Genomic DNA, 12,937 nt, shown 5'->3' with positions numbered 1-12,937 from the left:
TTGATGTGGCCTCATACATACACAGTGATCCTCCAACATACAAATGAATCCCTTTTTTCCCTTGGGCAGCAAGGTTCTTGGAGATTCCACTGGTATAGACTGACCTCTAATATTGCAGCCTCCAACCACTTATAGATAGAGATGGTGTTTGAGATGTTAGTAGTTCCAGGCCCAGCTTAAAAATAGAAAAGCTATGGATAAATACAATACAATAATAAGCACAGCCTTATTTGCCCCTTCCCAATGAGCAGTCAAAGTCACTATAAAAACAAAAAAGACTCCAGGGCCCATAGGAAATTCACTTTTTCATCTGAGTTTTCTCCTAGGAGATAATTTTTCATCTTCATTTTACATATTTATTAGCACTTTTGAACTAAAAAAAGTATCAAAAAGGAGGTGAAAAAGTACTATCAAAATTAAGTATTTTCCTGCTTTCTGGTGGCCTAAAATGCATTTTATTGACACGTTTAAAAATATCACCTAAGAAAAAACTCAAGAGAAAAAGTTAATTGCATATGGACTTCTTGGACTTCTGGATACAAAACAATTATTATTATTATTTAGTATTTATATAGCGCCAACATCTTCCGCAGTGCCATACAGAGTATATTGTCTTGTCACTTAACTCTCCCTCTGAGGGGCTCACAATCTAATCCCTACCAGAGTCTTAAGCCGCATCTACACGCGCAGATGTGGCTCTGATCCGACAGTTAGCCGCCGGATCACCTCTTCCGTGTCCCTGCGCGTGCCCGCCGCGTCCCCGCTCGCCGCGCGTGCGCCGAATTCTATTCCCCGCTCGTCCCCGCAGGTGCCGCTTACCTTCCGCTTGATTCCCTACCATTGTCCCCTCGCGGGGAGCTAGCAGGGAATCGGCGGTGCGGAGATCCGTCCTGTCGGATCTTATCAATCGAGCCGCATCAGTGGCTCGATTGATAACGAACATCGGAGCCGCATCTACGCATGTAGATGCGGCTTTATGTCTATTTATGTATCATGTAGTGTATATTTATTGTTGTCTAGGGCCAGTTTTAGGGGGAAGCCAATTAACTTATCTGTATGTTTTTGGGATGTGGGAGGAACCCAGAATACCCGGAGGAAACCCAGGCAGACACGGGGAGAACATACAAACTCCTTGCAGATGTTGACCTGGCTGGGTTATGAACCGGGGACCCAGCGCTGCAAGGCGAGAACACTAACCACTATGCCACCATGCTGGTGGACACACTAAACCGTTCTATGACAAATAGCACGCTTTAAGATAACTTGATATTTGTCATAGCACGGTTTAGTGAATTAACCAGCACAGTGGCGTAGTGGTTAGCGATCTCGCCTTGCAGCGCTGGGTCCCCGGTCCCCTGGTCCCTGGACAGAGCTAATATGTGGATGGATTAATCTAAGGTAAAGCATGTGTTATACTGGTTTATTATTTGCTTATAGAAACAATTATACAGAAATGTATATTACATTTATTTTAGCTTTGAAGTGTACATCATTGGCCGTTTCCGAATTTGTGGTACTTACAGATTAGTGGGAATGGGGTACCTAGTGAGGGAAGGGCACCGCTTTTCATATATTTACAAATCAAAAGGGTGACCTTTGCAGAACCTGATCTAAAAAATAACCTACAGTTTTTCTCAAATACATAACATTAATCTGTACTTGTGATTGTTTGTGTAGAAGATTAGGGATGGCTGAACATCACGAACAAACGTTCGCAAATTCGTGCAAAAATTTTACCGGTAAACTTCACAAAAACTTCAGGGCACCTCTTCAAACACAAAGCATTAGTAGACAGCATCGGTGGCGGTCATGGGAGGTGCCCTGGATGGTGCATAGTGTTGACAGGCGACAGGAGAGCCTGCTATGCAGCATGGACATTGAGTTAGTGGTGGGCAGCATTGTTCTACTAGTGAGGGATGTCAGGAGTGCCATGGTGCTGAAGGACAGCTCCACGGCGCAAATACCTTGCTCTACTTTACTCAGCATCGTGCGGGACATATGAGCATCATAACTACTACTAGTTGACCTAAGCCCGTTTAAAAAACGGCTCTAGGTCTCTGGGACACCGCCGCCACCTCCACATGTTCTTATCATCTCAAATTAGTGGCCCAATGAGTGCATTTATAGATTTCATAAGGTGCAAGAACAAATTCTTTGTGAATACAAGTTGACTGGTGGCAAAGACCATACAGCATCCATTTAAAAGAGGTGTGTGTGTTTATTTGGGTACTAGGATTGCTGTTCTTTTAACTATTATTAACACTAATCTAACATCAGCTTAGGGTATGGAATTTGTATGCTGACATTGCCAAATCTAACCTCCCTCTCCCCATTCCCTTAACATTAACCATTTTAATAACTATGCCTAACACTAACCTCTAACCCTATTGCCATACACTTATCCTGTGCTGACTATGCATAACACTTCCTTGCTTATAGGACATCTAAAGTGAAAGAAATACAAAATACACCTCTTCTGTAATAAGCAATTTCAGTTGCACGGCTTTGGTACTGATTCTCTGCCTCTAAAGCCTGGTAAACACTTTCAATTATGATTGGCCAATCACTGACAAATTTAACCACCTCCATGTAATATGAGGGGCAACAGATATTGACTTCTATGAGCAGATTGTGTAGGTAAACCCTTATACTACATGCTGGTAATAAAATTTGTCAGTGATTGGCCAATCAAAATTGAAAGTGTGTACCAGGGTTAAGAGTGTGTACTTGTACACACATTCAATTTTGATTGGCCAATGATTGGCCAATTTTACCACTTTCTTGTAGTAGAAGGGCCAACAGATTTTGAATACTATGGACAAATTGCGTAGGTAAGCTCTCATACTACATGAGTGCGTTACAATTGGTCAGTGATTAGCCAATCAAAATTGGATGTGTGTATACACCCTAATAGTTGAAGCTACTGACCCAGACCCATGAGCAGAATACACTTTTTGTAGATGTGTGGTGCAAAAGCAAATAAAGCAAAAAGCTTAGCATGACAGCCAGGTAGCTAACTGACATTATGTATAAGGATTGAGGAAATGAAGATGGCAGAATCTGTATTCCTTTCATTTCAGGTTCCCTTAAAGTTTATTAGACTTGTTGTTGCAGCATGAATATAAGAGGTTTCTGTATAGCGAATCTTGACACCCACCTAGCATGGATAAATGTTCATTTTGCATCTATAATGTTTTCCACTATGGGTAGTCAAATTACGAGAAACATAACTTAGAAAATTGTTGTATATTTGAAAGAGGATGTGTATGCTCTTTATTTGTAATTACAATGCAGCAATATCCTTTTTAAATCAATAGGAGAAAATCTTAGTAGACAAGCAATGCCCAGACAAAACACTTTGAAAGCGCTCATGAAAAATAAGCTTTGTTTTATAATCTATCAGTATTCATTGACAATTCTTTGCTGCAGGCAGAGTTTTCCACACCATGAAGTGCAGCTAATGTATGCAAAGAGCTCTTTACTTTAGTCTTTAATGACAGATGTTGCAACCTTGCATTTTGGAGTAGTGCAGGTATTAAAAAGCTTGAATGGTGTAGCTCATTCTTGGTTTCCAACAAACTGAAAACTTTATATACACACAGCCTAAGGAAAAAAACTTCATCGGACGGATTTGACTAGAACGCACACACAAATTGTAGTTAATAAATGACAGGTTGCTGATGCTAAGGCATGTAAATTAAATAACCTGAAGTGAGAGGTATGTGGAGGTTGTCATATTTATATACTTGTCCTATTGATCTCTTTGGTCACAGTAGTGTCTGAATCACACACCTGAACAAGCATGCAGCTAATCTTGTCAGATTTTTGTCAGAAATACCCGTTCTGCATGATCAGGGTCAAGGCTAAAAGTATTAAGATGCGTACACAACTTTTACGGATGTCACCACTCAGGAGTCAGGATCTGATCCTCTTGGGTGACATCGCTGGGCCAGGCTGCACACACGCCTGTCAGCTGTGTAGTTGATGCGTGGTGTTGCTATGGGGGAGGGGGCATGAGTGGCATCAATTGGATCAGTGTGCGATTGGCTTAGCTGGGGGTGAGTAGATATGCTGGACTTGGGGTTTGGATGGTTGTAGAGATGGCCGAACGGTTCGCCGGCGAACGGTTCCCGGTGAACTTCCAGTGGTTCGCAATCGTGGAGAACCGCAAACTTTACCAGAAGTTCGGTTCGCCCCCATAATGCACCGGCCATTATACTCACTCGTGTGCCTGCAGTAAATGGAGAAGGGACAGCTGCTGCAGACTCTCTCATAGGGAAAGATTAGTTAGGCTCTTGTAGGCTTCTTAGCTTGCTCCTTGCTGATTCTTATTGCTAAAGTAGCACCCCTCAACAGCTCTTTTGAGAGCTAATCTTGTTCTTGTGATCTATTCTTTTTTCTGGTGTGTGTACATGCCTGCCTAATTTTTCTGTCTGCACTGCAACAACAAAACAAAAGGCATGTACATGTGCCCATTCCCCTTCATGATCATTACCTTGCTGCGGTGAAGGGGCTTGCGTATCACAATGAAGCAATGACCGCCGGCTATATGAGTGTCTCGGGGGTGGCGCACCAAAGTAATAATAAGGTCATTACTTCATTGTGGACAGACCAAATTTGATCAGCTGGACAGTCACTGTTGTTCTATCATTGAGCTACCACAGCCCGGTGAGCATATGGGCTTGAAAACCGCCACGGCCTGCACTCTGACCATGGTGCGCACCAGTCCAGCATGGCCGTCACTACGCAAACAGCTGTTTGCGGTGCGTTACACAGTGATTTTGGTGTGTCAGTGTGAAGCAGTACTCTAATTACACTCCCTGATTGATTTATACACATGCAAAATGTTGTAAAGCACTTTAGGCCTGCAATTTAATATTCAATGTGATTTCTGCTGTTAAAATTCTGCTTTGCATCCAATCCAGATTTTTCCCTGGGACTTTTGGTGTGTATCCCACTCCGCCATGCCCCCCTCCAGGTGTTAGAGCCCTTGAAACATCTTTACCATCACTTTTTTGGCCAGCGTAAATGTTTCTAGTTTTCAAAGTTCGCCTCCCCATTGAAGTCTATTGTTATTCGAGAAAGTTTGCGCGAACTGAACTTTCACGGGAGGTTTGCAAACCCGGTTTGCGAACCTAAAATCGGAGGTTCGGGCCATCTCTAGGTGGTTGAAGTCGGGGGCTGCCGTACACACCTCATTGTTACATAGCAAGGAAATGAACAGCGCTGCTTAAAAACAGATGAGTGCCTACCTGCAAAAGAGTGCAAGCCCTACTTATGGGATAAAATACACACTGAGCATCCACATGACCTGTCTACCACTGGAGGATGTTGGTTTCCTGTAACAGCTTGCATGCAACTCCCATGGAGGATTGACTTCTTCGTAGTGGGAGGGATGAGTACTTAACAAGTTGCATGCAAGCGGAATACTGATATAAATGTATAAAACAATGACATATCCTTTTTATAAAAAATGATTAAGAAAGAACAAGGCCTCTTTCAGACGGATGACTGAACTGTATGTTTGTCAGGCAGTACAGCATCCGGTCTGCCACCTACAAGCTCCATCGGGTACCATTTAAATGCAGTTGAATGGCAGGGGTTGTAACATTTTGCATGTCAATGCTTTATGCGGTGTTACCTGGCGGAAGATAACCACAACATGTTGCATCTGAGCACAGCTATCCCTGTTTATACAGTATGTGACTCCATGGGGGGCCGCTTGTCTACTGCCGGTACAGAGCGCCTGCACGCACCCGGTTGGTGCAGAAGAGCAGCTGACCATATTTTGTGTATAACAGTAACAACAAAATAGTTTATATTGTCTCAGCTGAAGTTTTAGATGTTTTACAACCAGAGTCTTGAATTATTGGCCTTTTTTATCTATTCCCTCCACTCAGAATTGTCTTTTTGCAATGCAAGAGTTATCTATTCCCTCCACTCAGAATTGTCTTTTTGTAATGCAAGAGTTTTAAAGGCTGTAATTAGTTGTCAGTGAAAGTTTGCTATATTCTGACTTATGTCCAACTGAAGAAAAAGTGTATTTTGCATACCTAAATTCGTACCCTTACAGTGGGTAAAAAAACAAACAAACAAACAAACAAAAAGGAACACAGACTAGTTCTAAGTAGACTGGGCACTGTATGTTCACACGTTCATATCAGGGGTGTAACAATAGACCCTGCAAGGTATGCAGCTGCAAGGGGGCCAGAAGCCACAGGGGGCCCTGTGGGGGTAGAAGTTTATTTTTCCTGTCCTGAGAGACTGACAACTGAGGGCACAGAGAGAAAAAACGTTCTGCTCTCTGCACAATTGTTATAATGACTGCATCTGCTCAGCCACTGATAAGGAATCATACAAAATGTTTCAGACAAAAATTTGTAGACAGTCCATATTCAGTGTGCACTGTGCACTTGTGTACAGCCCCCAGCCTCCAACCTCTCTACCTCTCCCCAAGTGCTCTGTACTTTAGTATTGCTGGAGAAGTGTGCAGAGCCAGCTCTGCTCCATCAGAGATGGACAGAGTGAGTGTAAAAAGCTGGGACACTAGTTTGTTGGTATTCTGTATGTATTTTCTGCACACCATGTGTGTCTGTATGCGTGAAAACATGCACTTTTATCACAGAAGCTAATGTGATTGATAGAAAAAAATGCAGCAGTGCTTCACTGCTGTCAGCTTTTATCTGCATGAGAAAAACACATTTTAATGTGCACTAGCCAACTGAATATCATTGGTCCTCAGTTTACCTGAGCAGAAAGTGGGCCCCATCCAAAGTTTCATGGGGGGACCCAGTGATTTCTAGTTATGCTCTTGGTTCATATCATTATGTTAGGTGGCGGTTTAGATTTACGTTTATGCTAAAGTCACAGTGGTCAGCTGCTTAATGCATGCTTTATAATGAGTGTGAACTGTAGTTATTATTTAGTGTATTTATAAAGCGCCAAGATATTATGCAGCACTGCACAATAGATAAATGGGTTAACATGCAAGGAACTCATAGACTTAAAGACATAGGACATAGACTTTTATACAAAGCCTCCATACAGCGAGGTAGAATAATGTGATCAATTACAGGCTCATAGTATTGTATAGGCAGTGAGTTGACATGCAAAATTATTCTGCAACACAACTGAGCACTGTCAGCTAGCCCTCAAAGAAAGAAAAAAACGTACCTAATGCTCTCTTTCTTTCGTAACTTGCTCTACTTTAACTACTTGTGGATCCTAGGAACGCATATCTACACCCCTGAAATCTTTACTTGTGTATCAGGGGAGTAGAGATGCACCTCTGTTTTTCTTTCTCTCCATGGGCAATCATGCATGCTCCATTGCCATCCCATCAGTCTGTGATCAGTGAAGGGGAACATGTGTTTCCAAAGCCAATCAAGGTGTCTGTTATAAATGATCACCAGCATCAGTGAGATGCCTGTGATCATTCATAAAATAAAACTAAAACACACATGCACAAGACTTCCTATGTACTGTTTACTGTAGGAGAAGGTTTTGCTCTTTTAGCCTAAGTGGAAGAGGGATGCGTGCATCAGGGTATATATAAGATAACACAGAGTGTGTGTGGTTTTTTTTTTTTTTTTCAAATAAGACCAGCTCTATTCAGAATGTCCATGGCAGTAAACTACGAGAAATGAAAAGTGAGAGTAATTGCTTTTTTTTTTGCACCTGATTGTGTCTAAATTGCTGTTAACACACAGCACTGTTCACTGAATTAACAGCAATTGTTCACTGAAAGCAAAAGTAGACTGAATTAAACAGTGACACATTGGTGCAGACATTGCAAAGTCATTCAAACACCAGCACAGATCAGATACTGTATGTAGCAGCTTGACATGCTAGATCAGTGCCTGATTGTGGCAAAATGTGCTTTGTGAGCGTCCCCCACTGTGTGTTTTTGCACAGTGCCTCACCCTGAAATTTTCTGTTACAATATTCCTTTCTGATAAATATACTACAGTAACAATATAATGTTGGTTAGTAGTTGAAGTACATGCTAAACTTAAACACAGTTTGAAGACTTTACACACCTATAGAAAAATATAATTTGATTTGCTATTATATTGCAAATCTGACCTATTATAGCTGACTACATTCACTTTACGGTAACAAAAGTGACTTTAGCTGACTAAATGAATAGGACCGCAATGGGGCAACCATTGCTCTTTTGAAGTCAGATTTTTTTATGTAACCTCTTTAAGCTTTTTTTGTTTCGTGTGACTTTTTTCCATTTGCTTGAGGCTTCTTCATAGTTCCTTTGAGGAAACAAAAGCTCTGATGTTCTTAAACTGGTACTTTATTACAGTGAAAGTTAAAGGACCACTGGGTAAAATATTTTCTAACAATATTGTTGTGTTCTGTGTTTTTCCTTCAAGGGTTTTAATTTGGATAGACTACTGAGATATTGGCTCTGAAGGCCTTCAAACATCACTCGTGCTGAGCTATTTTTTTCAGAGTTTTAAAACCAGACAGTGCATTCAGATATTGTTCTTCTTTTTTTCAGCGGCAAGATTGTTAACTTCTGGCAATCGTCGCTTAAAGGATTTAGTCAAATTATAATAAAAGCATGCTGAATGTATCTATTATTCTTTCTGCAGTTACTTGCACTCATTTTGCTTTTAAAATATTTATGTATTTAAAGTAAATTATTTGCCATGGCAATTAATTCTTGCAATTTCCTTACTAAATAAATACAAGTAAATAAGTGGTAAAGTTGAACTGAGGTTTTTAGGCTTAGTCTCATTTTGTATTATTTATTTATCCTTTGTGACATATACTTATATTGTTTTCCTGTCTCTGGGGGAAGAAAAAATGGAAAATAAATATATAATAATACACTTCACTTATGGCTACATATATGCGCTCTACTGTAGAGGACAGCATTTATTATTAGATATGTCTATATCTGGTGGTCCTGACCACCATTCACAGCTGTTGGACAGTATGTGCCTGGAGATTTAACGAGAAACTCCGACCAAGAATTAAACTTTATCCCAATCAGTAGCTGATACCCCCTTTTACATGAGAAATCTATTCCTTTTCCCAAACAGACCATCAGGGGGCACTGTATGGCTGACATTGTGGTGAAACCCCTCCCACAAATAAACTCTGAGTACATACTCTTGGCAGTTTCCTGTCTGTGAACCTTGCTGCATTGTGGGAAATAGCTGTTTACAGCTGTTTCCAACTGCCAAAACAGCAAGCAGCTGCTACATCACTTGCCAGCAATAAAAATGTCACCATGTGATAAATGTCAGAATATAAATTACGGATTTGAAATATTTTACAATGGGCAAACACTGACTAAATCATTTATACATAATTATTGTAAAAATGAAGCACTTTTTTATTACATTATTTTTACTGGAGTTCCTCTTTAAGTAAATGGGGAGTAGAATAGCCATACATAGACAGATGGTTCTACCAGACATGGGAGACAGACTAACAGAAGCAGGGTGTACATCTCACCTGCTTGTAGAAAATAGCATGGGTGTGTATGTTTACACAACTTTTTTCTACTCAGGTAGGACTCTAGCTATCGATTTCATTGTGGTTGTTAGCTCCTGATTGGTTGGATTATCTGTATCAACTAAATGTCTGAATTGAATTGACCTACATAATCTATCTATCTATCTATCTATCTATCTATCTATCTATCTATCTATCTATCCATCCATCCATCCATCCATCCATCTATCCATCTATCTATCCAGTAGTGGCTGGATAGTGTGCTGGTTAAGGGCTCTGCCTCTGCCACAGGAGACCAGGGTTTTAATCTTGGCCCTTCCTGTTCAGTAAGCCAGAACCTATTCAGTGAGTCCTTGGGCTAGACTCCCTAACACTGCTACTGCCTATAGGGCATGTCCTAGTGGCTGCAGCTCTGGCGCTTTGATTCCGCCAGGAGAAAAGCACAATATAAATGTTCTGTGTCTTGTATTGTGTATCTGTACTTTACCCAGTTACTTGATAAGAATATGTTACATTCCCCAACTGTGAGCAGCAAATAATGACCACCTAGTAAGTTGCTTTTCTGATCTGATTTTCTGTAAATCATAATTCAAGTCAGTTCATATATGGGTTGGAATGGCCAGCTGCTTTGTATTGCTAAAATTACAGTACATTTACAAGAGAAAGTGTAATTGTAATGATCGCTGCTGCAGCAGCTATTGCTGGAAGTAGTGCTGCAGCTCAGGCAGTTCTGATGTCTTTCCATGCAAGCTGCATAGGTTTGTCTGTCTTTCCCTGCTGTCAGCTTGTGACTGATTATCATTCACCTGTGTGGGAATCTGCATGTCTGCTCCCATTGGATGACCTCAGTATAAAGATCTGCTTCCTGCAGGGTTTCCTTGGGTTTTCATAGCTTCAGTGTAAGCCAGTCTTGCTGTCGCTTTAGCCCCCGATCGTGTTTCTTGTTATAAAGATACTTTGCTGGTCTTTGCATCATATATTGGTTCATTGCCAATATATATGCATACCAGCACGTTTATTATTTTCCTTGTATTTGTGTTACGTTAATACATCAGTGTCGCTGATGTATACGTACACGAACTGTTTATATCCTGTGTGCAGTTAGTCAGCTTTCCAGCACGTTTTGGTAGGTTGCGCGTACCGTGACCACCCGTGCTGAGGTAGTTACCCTGCTCCTGGTTCTGTTTGTGGATTGCGTTCATCTCTGCGAAGAGATAACGAATCCTTCTGAATCCTGTCCTGTTACCGTTTGTGGATTGCGTTCATCTCTGCGAAGAGATAACGAATCCTTCTGAATCCTGTTCTGTTACTGTTTGTGGATTGCGTTCATCTCTGCGAAGAGATAACGAATCCTTCTGAATCCTGTTCTGTTACCGTTTGTGGATTGCGTTCATCTCTGCAAAGAGATAGCGAATCCTTCTGAGTCCTGTTCCCTGTATTAATCCAGTCCTAGTCAGCGTTCCTGCTTATGTCATATATCGGTTCATTGCCGATATATACATATGTTAGTCAGACGTTACAAATAGTTTCATTGATAGCTGTAATTGTAATACGCTAGGAAAACTTACTTATTGTATATTTATCTGTGTTACGTTCATCTATCTTAATCCTGCTGTTTCCTGACTGTCCTGTCCTGTCTTTGTGAGGCACGCCATCGCCGCAGCGCATTGGCTGCCTCAATACAGTCTGTCTGGTTTTGGACGCTTGCTGTCGCTAAGTAGCCGCTTGCTAGCAAGCGTTCATTCTGTCTACCTGTCCTGATCTCCTCAGTTCTGGTTTGTGCGCTCAGCGCTACTTTGCGCTGAGACGTTATAACGAAAGCATTGTTTGTGGCTGTCAGATCTGCACCGGCTCTGTGCGCCACAATCTCCTATTGGAGTCAGTCCTCCCCTCCACTATACTAGGGATAGCCTGTTTCCTGGTGCTAGTGTGTGTACCTCCTCCACGCCAGCTCATGCGTTGCATGCTGACTGTGGAGAATACACCACCAAGCCTTACAGTAATATTCACCAAGGAAGTAATCACAAAGATGAGATACCAATTAGGTAATCACTGTATGTCACCAATAGGAAACAGTGGTTGGTTTGTGGGCTTCAGAAGGTAGGTCTCCAACAAAATGGCTGATGATACAGTAATGCTGCATGCCCTCAGGTGTTACATGCCTCTTTACGATAGCCATGTCTCCATCACCCCCAGGCCTTCTGAAGTCTAGAGTACTGCCTCCCCAATCATCACACCACTTTATTTGCATTATGATTGAAATAAAAACAAAACAACAAAAAAACACACCAAAAAGGAAAAACATCTGCTCAACCAAAACCTACCAATACCACACATTCTGAAATGGCTAATGATTTGTGGACACTATTCTCCAAATCATAGGAAGCATATTTCATCTAACATGACATTGTATTAAACGACATATCTTAATAAACCAGAACATCATTCTTGAGTGATGTATGATATGATTAGATAAGCATGTGTGTATGTACAATGTCTAGCACACAAATACATATGTGTTGCTTTTCTTCTTTCTCTGCCTGAAATAGTTAACATTCAGCTATGCAACTGACTTTTTCTCTAGTCGGGAGACAGTCCGATTATAGCGTCCCTCACTGATTAGGAATTACAGTCATAAAATACTTTCTTGGCAGACAACTAGGCTTCTGAGAGCAACAAATTAGATAGAAAGGGTCAATAGTTTATATATGTTAGCACACTGAGACTGGAGACAGACAGTTTCATTGAGCTGAGACAAAGTAATACAAATCTATTTTTTTTTTAGTTTTTAAACATAACATAAATTGTGGGGCATCTAAAAATTGTTTTTAGGAGTAGGAAGATAGATACAATTGTTTATCTCATCAGTTTTTCACTTAAGTTTCATTTTAAAATTACCATGCGGTCCTATTTATGAAGTGTGGTACTTAGCCCTCAATGGGCTTGAGTCACTATGCAGTGCTAACCTACTTAGCACCTCTAAAGTCTTTAGGGGTGCTAACCAGGGTACTAAGTAGGTTAGCACCGGTTTTCTCAATCAGATCGCGCACAAAGTACCGCGCGCAAAGTTTTACGCGCGCAAAGTCCTATGCATGCGCTAAGTCCCATAGGCATTAATGAGCACTTCGCGCGGAGCATACATTGCTCTGTGCAGTGCGCGCATAAAATTTTACGTGCATAAAGGTTTACGCGCATAAAGTTTTGAGCGCGAAAAGCTCGTTTAGACGTGCTAAGGGGGTTTTCACAGGCATGCTAACAGTTAGCACCGCTTTGTGAATCAAGCCCATTATCTTTTCTCCGGGTTAATATCCATGCCAGTTCGAATGTGCTAATCAAAACGCAAATAAATGTCATTTTAGCAAAGCACCAATAGAGCATTTTATAAATACAGTATATCCCATATTTATGTGGCATGAAAGGTGTTTTTTCTATCCTTGTAATGCAACATTTCTGTTTGGGT

The 12,937-nt window shown here is 41.1% G+C and overlaps 1 protein-coding gene across 1 annotated transcript in view; it reads left to right on the top strand.

Annotated features, from left to right (window-relative positions):
• LOC137544899 (protocadherin-9-like) overlaps positions 1–12,937 on the top strand; it is a 1,465,400-nt gene that overhangs the window by 1,079,046 nt on the left and 373,417 nt on the right. The gene's annotated exons all lie outside the window — the stretch shown is intronic.

This window comes from Hyperolius riggenbachi, chromosome 2 (genome assembly GCF_040937935.1).
Source record: "Hyperolius riggenbachi isolate aHypRig1 chromosome 2, aHypRig1.pri, whole genome shotgun sequence".
NCBI lineage: Eukaryota > Metazoa > Chordata > Amphibia > Anura > Hyperoliidae > Hyperolius > Hyperolius riggenbachi.
This window is presented reverse-complemented; position numbering and strand designations above follow the sequence as displayed.